This window comes from Pipra filicauda, unplaced genomic scaffold (assembly GCF_003945595.2).
Source record: "Pipra filicauda isolate LSUMZ 115617 unplaced genomic scaffold, ASM394559v2 scaffold20_size4479445_pilon, whole genome shotgun sequence".
NCBI classification, from domain to species: domain Eukaryota; kingdom Metazoa; phylum Chordata; class Aves; order Passeriformes; family Pipridae; genus Pipra; species Pipra filicauda.
Genome location: NW_024104321.1, coordinates 1,642,609 through 1,654,935, shown reverse-complemented (window position 1 = coordinate 1,654,935; position 12,327 = coordinate 1,642,609). Strand labels below are relative to the sequence as shown.

Here is a 12,327-nt window from a genome sequence, read left to right as displayed (position 1 = left end):
TTCAAAAGCCCCCTTGGGAGAGATTTTGGGAGAAAAATGGCAAAACTATCTCCTGAAACAGCAGCTGCTTCAGGAGGGAGTTGAATGAGAATCCGAGTTGTTACAGGAATGCAATGCTGAGTCAGAGTATTCTGATGGGAAATACCCCAGACTAGGATGGGTGTCAGTTCACCAGGGAAAGTGAGCCAGCACGTGAGCCATGACGCTGATCTAGCATCCTCCTCTCCTGGACATGAGGAAGCAGATCAGGATCCCGGTGCAGAGAGCTGTAGTTATTCTTTCCAATATCTCAGTCGTTAGTCATAGCTAAGACCTAGTAGATGACTCCATATGAATCAGGTCAAAATCAAGAGGCTAGCTACAATCACAGAATGTAGGAATATATTAAAGGAAGCAGGAATTACACTACATATCACTTCTTATATTTTAGTTTATTGCCCTGTCACTGAGAATAGAGGCTGCTGCAGCTGAAAGCAGTGTATACAGGTACAAATCACAGAATCACAGAATCAATTAGGTTGAAAAAGACCTCTGAGATCATTGAGTTCAAGCAATGAATTTGGATACAAATTTTGCATGTCAGCAGGTTTGTTGATGACTGAACCCAGGGCTAAAGTTCAGTCACAAAACTATTGCAAATTCCCCTGATACAGAGGTAGGGCAGAGGAAGTCTGAAGAAGACAGTTATGTTTGGCTGACGGCTGGACAGTGCTGAACTGTGTGCAGGAAGATTGCAGTGTATAGACTATGGATCCTTTTATTGCTGTTTTCTTATGGCATGCAGTGTTACTGAAAACAGTATTTTGAAAAGGCTGTTGAGTCACCGTCTGTTCCTGCTTACAGCTCCCAAGAGCAGAACAGCAGGTAGAGAACATTACTCAGGCTTGTTGAAGCAATCCCAGTTTAGCAAATGAGCATCTGATATCCCAGCTCTCTTTTAAAAGTGTAAGAGACACTGGATTCAATACCAGGCAAGTAACCTCCTCTAAAGCCGCATTCAGATCAGGGAGTGGTATGGATGCAAAGATTATATACTTTATTTCAGAGGTCCATTCAGCTTTGTCTTAGCAAAAGACTTTGAGGGAATTCACAAACTTGCTCCTCATTCAAACTAGAACAATATGGTCCATAGATGTGTCTGCATTATATTTACAGTGTCTACCCAGCTGTATATTCAGGGCATTCGCATTTGTGAGACTACGGTCCCAGCCTCCTTCACTGCAAATATACCATTATTAAGGTATTATAACCCAATAGCTCTTACATTCTTTTACTCTGCTTTTATGGTAACCCATAACACAGAGTTATATCTTCCTTTCTATTAAGGGCCTGAACACCTACTGAATTCTGTGAAAGTCTTTCTCGTAACTTCAAATAATTGTGGAACAGCCTCCAGGTAACTGCTCACTCAGTTGCTTTGAGTTAGGTTTTTAAGTGAATTTGATTGTTATTCAGTAGTGATGTCCTCCAGTGCAGGACCTATTTTGTATTGACAGGAGTAGAGATTCCTCCTGCTGAGAAGACAAGAGATGGTGTACAGCCAGCTACAGCTTCTGTAGTTCCAGAGCTTTTCCTTCCAACACCAACACCTTGGCAGCTGTTGAAGCAAAGTCTGACCCTCAGCACTGTATCAGTTTTTACATCCACTGCTCTCTGCACTAACATCTTTTTTTTCACTTTTGCCATAACTGGATGTATTTTGTATTGCCCTTTTTCCTCTATTAGCCCAAGACTGACAATAGTGGAATTTCACAGCCAATACAAGTACTATTTACATTTAAGAAATAGTCAAATATTCACCTGTATGAAAACCACAATTGTTCCATGCTTTGTGTCGGTCTGTCTAATGCTTTTCTTCCCTCTACGTGTATATTCTTACACCATTGCATCGTGAGGCATGTAACACAGTAAAGTACGGCCAGCAAAACCCACATCCCTGTCCATGGAACATATCCCTTTTCATTCAGCAATTTCTCTGCTGCAACGGGTATGGTTCATTTCCTCTAACTGAAAATCAGGTCCCTAGAGGAAAGTGTCTGCTGTGCATGAAAATACACTGTCAGGCAAAAATGATGCATTCCTTGGTTTTAATGTTTAATGTGATTCCATGATGACCCTCAGCCCACACAGCAGGAACTTCTAACCTAGATGATGTTGGGCAACTGAGAGAATTAGTTAGACAAATGTTCTTTTTGTTCAGCAAGTCATTCCTGATATGTTCTACCACTGAGCTTTTGTATTGCAAAGCCAGTTTGTTTGAAGTAAAACTGGCAGATAATTTTGTGAGTAAATAATTGCTTGTCAGAAACTGTTGATGTGTCCAAATAGAAAAGTATTGCTGAGAAGCACTCACTCGACTTTTAAAGGACAAAACTTAACTGGTCAAATTCAGATGGAAGACAGATGTTCACTGACCTTAAAAGAGTTTCAGGCAGGTACGTGGGAGTAAGAATCCAACCATGACGTTCTTGCTTTGTGTATTTCAGTCCATGGATCTGAAACTCACACACCCACATACCCAGCAGGTTTTCTGCTTTCTGGACTATTAAGTCATCTTTCCTTATGCTCTTTCCAAACAGATGATGCAGTTATCCATGTGAAGTGGAGTATCTGCAATAGGAAAGACTGATTGACTCAATAATGTGATTCAGGCATTTGATTAAAATCTACCATTCCAGGGTTCAAATATCTGTTTCAGCAGTAGCCTAGAGAAGGATAAAAACATCAGGTGAAATGTAGACAGAAAGAAATACAGAAGTTCAAATCCTTTGGCATATTTGGACAGAACAAAGCCTTTAACAGAGCTCTAGATTTTTAGCGTGCTAGCTGTCAAGATAGTACGTAATATGGAATAGACAGGTCTGCCTTTTTTACTACTAACTTTGAAAAGTCCTAATGTTATTTCAATGTATAATATACACACATACATACCAAAACATCAAACCGGCACAAAAAAGATCTCCAGGAAAAATGGAAAAGATTTTTTTTTTTCTCTGAGCTTAATGCAACAGCCTGTAACACAGGAGTGGAAGAATCAGTAATGCTTTGCACTCATGTGATCCTTTGAGAACTCATATTCTGTTTAAAAAGTTAATAAATTCATCTTCATGGATTTCTTGAGGTAGATATTGTGAGAAAAATGTAGTATCGAGTTAATAGGTTCTCCATACCAAATAAAAATTCATTGGTGGAACTGCAAAGGGAACATAAACATATAGCCCTCAGCCTTACCTACGACATTATCCTTTTCCGTAAAGTGTTCTCCCTTCCAAAGGTATCACAGTCAGAGTTGAAGGAAAAGATGCTTTTTCATCTCATCTATCCTGAGGTTTTTCCTTTTCTCCTGTTCCATGAGATGGGTTCAAGTACTGTCTATAAGGGAAGGGAGAATTATTCCAATTGCCCAGTCCTCTGTATTTAAAGCATATTCCTAATCAAAGCAGTTTGAAGTATTTTGGCCTTGGATCGCCTTTCCCAATGTTGAACAGACTCTAATGTACACTAGAGAAATTATGGTGTAATTTTTTATAACAACTTTTTCATTAAAGCATCACACTTCAACAAACTATTTCAATGAATCACTTTCTTTTTTCCAATGAAAACATATTTTGCTGAGAAATTTCTAACCACTTGACTTTCAGAATCAGTTAATAACCTGGACCTAAATCCTGAATTCCTTCCTGAGGCTTACTTCATCCTTTCAAGGGCTTGATCTGCTAAATTAAAAAAAAATTGAGAGAGGTACTAGAAATAACAATGTTTTATCATTTGTACTTTGTTAGGAAAGCAATTTTATTCATATTGAAAATCTCCTAGGAACTTTCTTTTGACTGTAGTGACATCTACTGGTACTCAGAAAATTTTCTGGATATGAAGTAAGAATAAATATATCCAAATGACACTAGGTATGGGGCCCAGCATTTTGACATTTTACTTCTGAGTAGGAGAGAAGGAAAAAAGTAGATGTTCCAGAGTTTGGGCATGTATCCTCCCAGGGACTGCAGGCTTGCTCTTCTTTCTTGATGTAAGAATAAAATTATTCAAGTGGAGAGAGTGCAAATTCAAGTGTTTTAAAAGGCAAAGGAACTAGATCACCCAATACATAAGAAGCGGATCATTGACCACTTTCTATTCCACAGTGAACAAAAGAAAGGAAAAGACTGCAAGGGAGGGAAGAATTCAAGAATGCAGAGGGGTCTATAGAAGCAGCCATACTGGCAGAAATAACAGAAGGGTAATGGCTTGAGCTGTCTGATATCTCCCTCTCTGAGACATTGAAAGGAAGCACCAGCACAGTGAAACCAGCCCAGCAGTAAGCTAAGAAACTGCAATCCTGTACAGAACACCTAAGGGCATCCAGACCCCATCCCTGCTTTCTTCGCATGGTGCACAGTTAATTACTGCCTGTACCCTCCAGAAGACTGGATCCACAACAACAATGGGGATGTCTACATCTTCCTGCTCTTCACTAACATAATCCTTGCTTTGCCTTTACCTTTCAAATAGATAGTGGGTGCTTAAGAAAATACTGTAAAAGAGCTAAGGATTTTTATAAGATACTCATATAGGTATTTTTCATTGTAAATTCTCTCCTTCCATGTTTTTTTCTTTTTGTGTTTGACTGTAAATTCATAAGGAGAAGTACATAACTTATACTACACTTATGAAGAATTGTCAAATATGCCTTTGAAGCATGTTTGTATAGTAATACACTCAAAAGTTATTTATACATAAGGGTCCCCCTCATTTTATTTTTCAAACAACCAGAAAATCTTGTACACTTTAGCTGAATTCTATGTGGAAATATGCACAACGAAGAAAGTACTTACAAAAGTGCCCTTTCCTTAATGGCATATGAGTGTTTTGAAAGTCAGTACTAAGCATATTCAAATAGCAAATACTTACTAGGTATTTCTGAAATGACTGACAAATATATCAAAAAATATTGTCCAATGCCAATAATTTAATGCTAGTCAAAGTCAGAAAGCTGCCTTGTTTAATGCATTCAGCTAGTCTGTTCCCCTCTGCCTTTCAGTTAAAATCAAAAAGACATATGTTAATGAGAGCCACCTCTCTGGACTTTGCAAGTTTCCACATTATCTATGAATCTATCCTGTAGCCATTTGGAGAAGCACTGAGAGCAAATGAGTTATGAGTCATGGGAAGAAAAGAAAGGCATGTCACAAATATTGAAATTAAATGCAAAGGGAAATGACAAGTATTGGAAATATGAGCTGCCTAACAAGCAACAGATAGTAAAATAAGTCAAAAGCTGGAAATGGCAAATAATACAAGAAGACAACTACTGGGAAGAAAACACAATAAAATAAGGGAATGAAAACAAATACAGAACTAATGGCATCATTGATCCTAAGGACTCCTGAAAGGGTAAGACAAAAGTACTGAAACAAGCAAAGCTTTAGGGAAGATGCTAAATTAAGGCACAGTACAAAATAAGAGATCAAAAGATTCACTTAGAGGCTTGATCAGAAGCATCCAGTTTGTCATTGATGGCCTTTCTGACTTTGTCCTTTTTGTTATTGTGGTGGTGGTGGTGGTGTAACTTCGGTATATTCTATTTGTTTCCTGGCATATAAAAAGTAAACACAGATACTGTTTTCAGGACCATGGAAATTTTTTAAGATCTTTGGCCATTTGTTTTAAATGTGGGCTTCAGACTTTGATTTACACCTTGATGCAAGTCTTAATGACTTGCAGAAAGTACACTTGCTAAGCAAGGCAGAAATTTCTCCAAGCTTATTTATTGATTCTAAAGGAAGAAGAAAGAAGAAAGTACGAAAATAAAGATGAAAGGTCACAGTCTCAGCTGAGATATATGAGTGTAGTTAGATGAGCTTCTGATTTATATTACTTAGGAAACTCACCTTGAGGCTCTGTCACTGTGAGACAACTTCTGAGGGTGACATCTGCTAACAGGGCAAGATCTAGAGAGGGAATAGATTTGTAATTAAGAGCATTATTTACTCAGCCTAACCTAGGGCACCTCCATCAGGCATCTGCTCTTGACTGGACACTCTCTGTGAACTGACTTTACATGGAACCAAGGGAAGATACAGCAAAACTGAAAAGGCTTAGAAGTAGCTACACCAACACATTTATGAAAAAGCTTACCAATATGAACTTAATACATGAACATAAGAGTACTGGAGATCTTAAGGGAAAGGTAGCAGTGAACTTCCCTATCTCTCATGATTATAGCTGACATCAGTATAACTAATAATGGGATCAAATTAAGAGTGAAGCTTCCACCCTTTAAATGAAAGTTGGCAGCACTGTAGAGCCCAGCTGATTTTAGGGGATGCTCATGAAGCATCCTGAGCATGATGTACAGGCATTAAACTAAACATCTGAATATGTGTCTGATGGAACAAGACTAGGAATTGGAAATTCAGAGTTTTTATCACTTGCATAAAAATTATTTTACATTGTCGTTTTGTATTTTCAAAGGGCCTTCAAGTGAAGACTATCATTTAAGTGAATTAATCACCCACAATACTGGAATATAAATGAGTATCAGCCCTAAGCATAGCCTACTAAGAAAATGTATCTATTTTGCCCTTGGACTCTATTTTACAAGGAGTTTTAGTGTCTTGATAATACAATTTGTAAGTTGAAATGTAACATTTATCAGAATATTTACCTTACTAACTTTTATTTTAAAAGTTGTAAATTGCAGGGTAAAGGGCTTAACATAAAATGTAAAATGTTTCATATTAACAGCAACTTTAACATAAATACAAAAAAAAAGTTTTGAACTCGGAGTTAGTTGAGACGACTATCGTTATTATTTCTGCATTATTGGTAAACAGGTCTTATTCAGAGAAACAGATATGATGGGAAACAGAACAGAGAATAAACTTGGAATATAATTTTACTTAACAAGACACTATGGCTTGAAGAGTAAAGACAGAAAAACCTTAAGATATTGAGCTACACCAAGTATAGCTGCAATTTAAAAGGTTAAATATTTCTGCAAAAGCAGAAGAGTGCTTCATTGAGGTGGAGTCTGCACCTCTAACCATGGGGGAAGGGAAGAAGAGTCTTTGGATGTGGTGGTGAAACCTCAGACTCTACACAGCAACAGCTCAGGAGCAGAAGGTCCCACACAGCAATAGGACTGTGGGATAGGACCAGGCAGTGGCCAAATGTCCTGGGACTGGACTACACCAGTGCAGAGCAGGGACTCCAGACCCCCACCAGACCCCAGACCAATTTCTGGAAAGCTCAAGTAAAGAGGAAGATGCGTCCCTGGCCAAGACTGAACCCAGTCCATGGGGGCGGGAACCAAAAGCTTTAAAAGACTTGGTCCCGGATAAAAGAGGGGGGTCTAAGGGCAGAGGTACCCTCCCACCGTCTCTCCCTCCCTTCCTTCCTCCCTCCCTTCCTTCCTTTTCTTTTTCTCTCTCTCTTTCTCTCTCTCTTTCTTTTTCTTTTTTTCTCTCTTTCTCTCTTTCTCTTTTTCTTTCTCTTTCTCTCCTCTAGGAGAGCAAACATATGTTGTTTGGATAGTGCTGATTGCTAATTTCACCCAGGCTTAAACTCAAGTCAGTTCAGTTATTGCCAACAAATATTGCTATATTCACAAAGATGTCTGGATAATCGCCATTATCCCAGTCTTTATCACTCACAGATTCAAAACAACCTACTCCTTTCCCACCGAGTGGGATGGGACACTGACAACTATCAACAATATAACTCCAGATCCAACATCCTGCCTTCAGCAAACCAGAGGTGCTTTTAGGTCACACAACAGGACACAGAGAATTTATAAACCCCATATAACAGAAATGATGTGGATAGCACCACTTTCTCATAAAGGTTTTTTGCAAACTATGTACACTAAAATTATTGTATACTATCCTATACTAAAACTGAAAACATGGCTGATTAGGGAAAATTATACTTTTTTGTTTAATTTGACTTATTAATTTTAAAATTCCATAAGGAGAGTAATTAGAAAACCACAAAGATGAAAATAAATTATCAGGAGCAAAATTAACTGACTAAGTATTTTAACTAATGCTCGCAAGAAATATATCAGAGGAATATGCACACCATATAAAGGGTTTCTTGCATGATATTTAAAAAGCATCTAAGAGTAAAGATTAATTTAAATATATAGAAAATTACACAGCCGAAACAAATAAATAATAATCAAGAGCCAGAGTGATCAGTTCTAGACTTGTGATTCATGAAGGTTGACTTACCACACCTTAAAGATAAAATTGAGTAAAACAGTGAAACTTCTATCAAGACAAACATTAAAATTATTATAATTAAATAAGAAAACTACAAGTAGGAAGACTAGAATGAAAATTCATATTCCTAATATTAATAGATTTTTGTTTGATTTTTGCTAATATAATTGCTTCCTGAGTCAACAAGTCACCAAGAGAAGTTTGTAAGTTGTATTGTCACAGTCATGGACTCTAATATCATGATGGCTCCAGGGATAAGAGGTCAAGAGATTATTGAAAATTCAACCTTGTTTCACTGAATTTCATAAAATTTGTTGAACTAGTGTATTCAGAGGGGTTATCTTCAGCACTGATTTACCTTCTACCTAGAAAAGAATTATCTATGATCACTTAAGAGATGAATGTAACATAAAATTGCAGTGGTTTCAACCAATTCCACATTGCCTTAAGCAGCCAGATACTGTGAGAGTACTTAAATCACAAGCACTTTTTTTCCCCTAAACAATAATGAAACATGGGCTTCATTGAGTAGGGTGATTTCCAAGATGAAGTATTTACAAGTTTGCATAAGGAATGAGTCATATAAAATTAATGCTGAGCCACAGAATTCTTGAACACATAAAACTTTTTGTTATCTGCTGAGTTTGCACGGCCAGATTGATGTACATGGGACTACCTGCTTACACTCTGAATTGTATGATTTATTAATAAATACATAACCAAACATGGCTTCAGTCATGGCTAAGTGTAATTCTTACAACTTTCCTGCTGCACAAGCCTTTGAAAATATATTCAGAAAAGAAAATGGGAATATTTAAAATTACTGAAAAACTAAATCTGAGAGCTTGCTGTAGTCTAATATGAATTTTTGCTGAATTATGATACTGATTATTTATTTCAAGGATACATTTTGAAGGGGATAAGAAAACTATTAACAATAAAATACTAATATTTTAAAGTGAAAGAGAAGGTTACTACAGCATTTCAGACCACTACTAATACTCTCTCTCACATGAAAGCTAATAAAACCAAAACTTACAAGTGTATTTATTTGTGGTTAAATCCACATGCAGAATTAATGCTAACCAAAGGTGGTATGTCAAGACATAAGCATTTGTATTTCAGTCTTTCACTATTTAGTGGTGGAAATAACAAATTTCCAAGATCATAGTACTATGCCTTTTATCCAAAGATCTTGACGTGCTTCATAAACTTTAATTAAACTTCACAGCATGACTATCAGTCAGGTAGAAATCCTATCATTTTCAGAAAAAGCATGGCATGGCCTTCATTCCTTGCACAGCTGCTCTGATTACATATTGCATTTTCTCTGCTGTGTTTTACTGTGGAAAAATATATAACAGCAAAGCAAAAGGCCCCAGTGTGCCCAACCTTTATTAGCTTAATTTTCTTACTTATTTCTTACTTTGTTGACAACACTGTTCGTTAAATGTTGCCTTTTTTAGCTTTACCACTGAATTTATGTATGTGTTCCTAAAGCAAACCACCATTTCTTCAGGACAGATTGAGGAAATGAGAGGGATATATTCATTAGCTCTTTTTCTAATTGCAGTTGCAATTTTAGTGGTCCTGTGCTACTTCTGACAAAAACCATCTTCAGCTGGATACGAGCCATATGAACTGAAGTTTGATATTATGTCTATAAATAAGAAAATCACAGTTACAAAATGATGGATTTAAACCAAAGTGCAAATCCTTTGAAAGAGATACTAAATTATGAAAGTGTATGCAATCAGCTTTCCTAGGTACCTATGGTTCAGAGCAACAATTAAAAAATATGTGTGAAATGTAACATATGTAGCTCAGTCAATCAAATATAAATCAGAAGAAACACTGTGCAGTACTAAAACTTTGCAATAAATTGTAATACTTGAAGAGTTAAGGAAAAATTCCACAGGACTATTAAAGCCTGGAGATAGGAGTAATTGTGCAAAACTTAAAATATAAAGTCCAAGAAAAAGACATTTTTGATGAAGAGGTCAAAGTATTTCACAAAAATATTGACACAATACGCATTGTCTCAACTTATGTGAGGTACAGATGATGTTAGTATTTAAAATTTATGTGGAAGGCAATGCTTTCTTCAAAGTCAAAACAAAATAGGAACTGGTAGCATGAAGTAGCTTCTGTTTTAACAGACCAGTTTTTCTCAAAAGGATAGTACAAATAATACTATACTCCCAGTTAGCACAGGATCTATTCATGAGCTTCCCTGGCAGGGCATGGTCAGTACTATCAGGTTCACATGCAGGCAAGGAGATGTCTGTATCTGTGACCCTCTGTGGTGCTATTCAGTGATGAGGGGAAGTCACAAAAAGCTCTCTTTCTAATCATATATTTCTATCTTGATTAAAAAGTTATCTGTAAGAATTTTTAGCTTGCATGTAGCTACTGTAGTATCTTCTGAGAAAGCACATGTATGCAGGTCTGTGTCTGTATGTTTGCTTACATTATTTTTTCTGTTATGAACACCTTATGACTAATAATTTTGAGCTATAATTGCTAAATTTTCTTTTAATTAAAGAGGTTATCTATAAATCTATATATTCGTAGCTTAATCACACGCAATTTTTATGTCAGGATATACTTAATCTCAGTGTCACTGAAATGTAACAATATCTATGAAGTATAAAATGTTAGCAAAGGAGTGAATCTGTCTACAAATCTACATTTATAAATCCCATTACCTACAAAGTTTACTTTATAATGGAGCTCATGGTTGTCACAAAACTTCTTTACTGCCCTTCTCCCTTTGGGGCGTACCTGCACTCCGATTCTGGACGGTGCTCCATCAGAAGTGTCACTTTGGGTTATGCAGCTTTGCTGACTGGCAGGAACTCGTTCCAGCATGAGACAGCCGCAGTGAAATGCCGCCTAACTGGGAGCATCACTGCAGAGGGACAGCTGATGGGCTGAGGCCTGCCCAGTGCAAGGTAAGCAGCTCCCAGCCCTGCCACTTGCCGCAGCAGCCAAACCCTGCCAGGCTAGAAACATGCCCAATTCTTCCTCGTCTGACAGGCTCATCACAGGGATATTGACTGCTTGCTCAGCTGCTTTGCTAATGGAAAGGATGAGCTGGCAGCTGGCACCGTGGCTGTGCCAGAAAAGGGAGTGTGCTGTGCTGGGCTCCCAGCAGCACTTGCATTGGCCCAGCCCTGTAAATGCATCAGCACGAGGCTGTGCCCCAACACATCAGCCTTTCCCTCCCCTGCTTCAGGTAGCAATGACGCTAAACTGGCAATTAGACAAGTGCCATCATCTCCCTTTCAGTAATACCTGCTTTCATACTACTGGGGAAAAAAAAAGAAAAAAAAAAAAAGGAAACAGTTTTTCTGAGTCTTTCAGTTCTTTACTCTTATGACATGAATGTTTTCTGCCTAGATGTGTTTTGTGTTACATAATATGGTTTGCCAAAATATTATTTTATATGTGAGTATCTATCTTATTTTTAAATTCTTTTGCATGCAAACCTAAAAATTAAGCTGATTGCTTGCCGTCCACAGAGTCTGAACTGAGAAATCTGCATCTCCAGATTCTAGGTCTATGCTATATACCAGCTTAGCCTCTGTACAATTTATTTGACCCTCTTAAGACAGTATGGCTGCTGAAGAGATAATAAGAAATCATTAATATTTTTATAATCTGCAAATTTTAAAAGTATTTAAGAACCTGCTGTCATGGCAATAACTGCTCAAAATAGCAGCTCCTAAAAATACTCCTGAATTTATTACATGATTAGCATATACGTGATTCCCAAAAGAACCATTTCATAGAGTAGTACTTTTGAGGGCCTACTGCCAGTGCATTAATGTTTTCAATGCTGTAAAATCCCTGGAAGAAAGTTTCTGTTATGAATAGAGACATTTCCTTTGCAGTGAAGGGGATTTTAACTGATTTGCATGATTAAACCTTTTATGGCTCCTTGGAAAATCTGGTACCTCATAAAATCATATAGTATAGGTAGTTCCCCCACTGAAATTTTTATCAATAACAGTAAACTTTCATCTATTTCCATTAACAATATATTTAAAATCGGGTCAGGCATGGTTTCCAAAATGGTAGATTCAGCATTTTACTCACAATAGCA

The 12,327-nt window shown here is 37.3% G+C and overlaps 1 long non-coding RNA gene across 1 annotated transcript in view; it reads right to left on the bottom strand.

The window, feature by feature from the left end:
- The window catches only part of LOC120323195, a 70,607-nt gene that overhangs the window by 35,813 nt on the left and 22,467 nt on the right, over window positions 1–12,327 (bottom strand). The window contains exons 3-4 of the long non-coding RNA XR_005563434.1: window positions 3,232–3,372; window positions 2,416–2,610 (exon numbers count right to left, since the gene is read on the bottom strand). This is a non-coding gene — a long non-coding RNA (uncharacterized LOC120323195). The remainder of the gene's footprint in view (window positions 1–2,415; window positions 2,611–3,231; window positions 3,373–12,327) is intronic.